Source organism: Silene latifolia, chromosome 7, assembly GCF_048544455.1.
Source record: "Silene latifolia isolate original U9 population chromosome 7, ASM4854445v1, whole genome shotgun sequence".
Classification (NCBI taxonomy): Eukaryota; Viridiplantae; Streptophyta; class Magnoliopsida; order Caryophyllales; family Caryophyllaceae; genus Silene; species Silene latifolia.
In genome coordinates, this window is record NC_133532.1 from 107,261,922 (window position 1) to 107,265,506 (window position 3,585).

The window sequence follows — 3,585 nt, forward strand, 5'->3', positions numbered from 1 at the left end:
CTTACTAAATATAATACCCTTGTTTGGGTAAAAGTGGTTTCTCAATAACTTACTGAGAGAACGTCTCTCCAAAAATTTTGTGCTTCGGGGGTAAGTTACCTGTTAAACCGTCTCACGATAAATTAGTGTGAGACTAATATTACTGCGTTATAAACTACCAAAAAAGAAAAAATAAATAAATGGGAAAAGGAAAGGCAATCCAAATACACCAATTTGATTCATTATGTTGAAAATGATTGTGTTAGAATTATCTCTCAATATACTAAATCTACGAAATTAATCTCATTCGTCATCATCTTGTTTTATACTCCATAGTGCAAACCAGGTCAAACCAATAATCATAGGAAATAAAATGGGCAAAATCAAAGGCAATCCAAATACTAAAAATCTAGCCAAAGTTTCCTTGACATTTACCATTTTTCAGTGAACATCAAAGAAATGACAAAAAAAATCGATTACAAACGAAACCCTCACTAACTTTAAAAAAATGTGTTGAAGGCTTCACTTCTCTACAAATAGATGGCATTGGTCTTTAGTCTTTCGAAGACGAGGATTCTTCCCCTGCGTCATTTTTCAATTTCCTTACATTAGAAACAGACTTAAAGGAATGCCTAGATCTAAATGTACAGGAAGTAATGGAACAAGTTTAGTCTAATCAATACTGGTAAAAAAATGACATGACACGTTCCAGATCGACCATTACTTGGTCAAATAAACTTCAATCAACAATGAAAGGCGGGACATGAAAACGTCTAGAAATAAATAATTTTGCAATTAGACTTAAGTTTATTTACATAATAAAAGGTCAAAGGCTACCTAAAAAAAGATAAATAATTTACTCCGAAATCATTGGGCAAAACTTTTAGATTGTTTCACAATCCCAACTATCAAAATCAAAAACCACTTGAAAGATTTTGATTTGTTATATGCTTATTAAATTCCAAGTAACTCATACCAAAAAAAATTGTTTGCTAAATTTACAACTTTTGAGTTAGATGTAAATTTGCTATAAATTATAAATTGACCTGGCCTATGGTCACAAGCAACCCATTTAGAGGGTTAGGAAACCATCTCTTTACTTAAATTCAAACTCATTATGCCAACCATTTTAAAAATATACTTCAAAGTCATAAACTAAAATATTCAAATGGTGATCTCCCAAAACGGATTTTGGTTGTTTAGCCTAATTATGTAGGATAATTCCTTATCGTAGGTGACCCGAGATGGGTGTTACTCTAGTCTCAGGACTCTCGATATACTCACCGTGTAAGAAAAAAATAGCTAAATCTCGTAAATGAAAATACCTGTGTCATGTGAATGTTCTCCTTTCCCCTGATTCTCCAATTCAATACAATTAAGAAGATACTTAAAAATCTCAACTTCGCAAGGAATTGTAAGACCACCACAATGATCGAAACCAAATTCCTCCTCAGCCTTCTCTAGCAACACCTTAAAGAGGTGGTGGCTAAGGTAAGTCGTGGGGATAATGAACCTACGACGAGGAGGCTCATCTCCTACGTAAACTTGACTAGATATCCTTTTGGAACATCGGGGAGGTGGTTCAGGACTTTGACAACCTTCTTCATCAGAGTCACAAAAGATTGAGTCTTTCAATCGCTTGCTGACACTTGGCGAAATCCCGATTGGTTCAAAATGTCCTCGGTCCGGGTCTGGTGTTGGGTTTCGATTTGCTCTTGAACTAATGGTTATGTTCTGCCATTTGTTAATTATTTCCTTTAACTTTACAATTTGCCTAATCCCACTTATCTTGCCTCCTCCGTGTTCATCCATTGCTAAAATCCTTATAGAAACGTAATGTTTCGGTAAGTTTCAGCTTTTGACTCTTTTACCTATATTAATACTTATCGAAAGAAAAACATTGCATTAGTAAATAAAATATAATTCCAAAGGTTAGAAATCATTTTAAGGAGGCGAAACACCATTGATTAATATGTCGAAGCTATTAACTATCAAACAAATTAAACTATTAAACTTCTAATCATATATAATGATTTTTATAGTCTGTTAGCCACGTATACCAGGTAAAGCATTCGAGAGTGACAGATTTTGAAGTCTAGAAGACATAGTCTCAGACCATAAATACCCCACAAGATGGCTCTTAAAAGGGCTTTAACCTATATCTCGTAGGAATTTCTCCTAAAATTTAATCACTAGGCTCTACCCTTTTGAGCAACTATATATAATATTAATTATACAATACCCCGTATGAAATTAATAAAAAAATTAAATAATACACGTAATTTTTTCATACATTGAAATTATCATGATGTCTAATTTTGAGGATATTACATTGATAATTTGGTAAGATAAAAATGTTACTATACTGTATTATTTTATTTTATTCCATAATAAAAACAAAACTATAAATACTTGTAATCGTGGACAAATTTGCAGCCACGACCTACTTATTTTCTCTTATACAAACAGTTGATTTTAACTTACGTTTTTGATTGTATTTCTTGATCATTTATTAAAGTTCAATGAATCGGTATTTCAGATGAATTTATTATCTTTACATGTACTATTGAAAATGTTGATACTCATTTCACATATAGTCGACCTTACATGTAAACTAACTCAACCAAATATGTAATATGTGATACATTGATTATATACCAGATTTGTTTCATGGTATAGCTATAATTATATACCGGATTTGTCTCAAATTTGTGGATCACAGAGACTTCACTTTACCAAAACAAGCAAACAAAAAATTAACCTAGAAAAATATTTTTATCCCTAAAATTATAATGATGGCTTAGAGGGCGTTCATTTGGTTAAGGTTAAGAAATAATATTGTAAAATTATAGAGTATATGAAAGTTAATATAATTACACCCACTAAAGTGTTTTTAACACGCACTTGAGAACAATTTAAATATCAATATATTTATATACAAAAATGTAAATCGTGCATTTTGGAAGAAAAAATACCTGTAAAAAAAGTGGAGGAGGCATACATTTCAACTGTGGGCCATTAGGAAGCCCCTATTGCATAATATTGCTTCTTAGTTGAGAAGATGAAATAAAAGAGGAGAAGAGAAAAGAAGATTTGCCAAAAAAATATTGTTAAATTTATAAACTCTAATTTAGACGAACTAGCAATTCTTTTCCCAATTTTAGTTGTATGGTATAAAAGCAAAATAGAAATTTTCTTAATTTTTGGGAGTTATAATTGTGTGGAGTGAATATCGGATGGATAGAATTATGAACATTTAGTTCCTATTAATCAGTTAAAAACTTCTAAAACTGCTAATATTGGCGATAAAGCTGGGTTATATAACATATATATCCAAGGATCAGTGAGATTTAATTCCATAATTTTTTTTTGAATCAAATCTATTTCCATAACTTGTTGAACGCACTAAAAGATTAATTTCTTGTATAAATGGTCATAATATTTACAAATAATAAAAAATGAGTGAATATTATACTTTTAAAATTGGAATGAAAATCATCCACTTTAAAAATATATATGATTGTTGTTAAATTAAAAAGCTCTTTATTATATACAAAAATGTGATTGCTATATTTTAGCCAAAAAATTTCCTCATCGTTTCATAAA

General features: G+C 30.7%; 1 long non-coding RNA gene across 1 annotated transcript; it reads right to left on the reverse strand.

Moving 5' to 3' along the window:
• Positions 1 to 316: 316 nt before the first annotated feature.
• On the reverse strand, positions 317 to 3,153 carry LOC141592482 (uncharacterized). Its single transcript, XR_012521162.1, has 3 exons — positions 2,955 to 3,153; positions 1,305 to 1,861; positions 317 to 561 (listed from the first exon to the last, which is right to left on the reverse strand). It is a non-coding gene; the product is annotated as an uncharacterized LOC141592482 (long non-coding RNA).
• Positions 3,154 to 3,585: the final 432 nt, after the last annotated feature.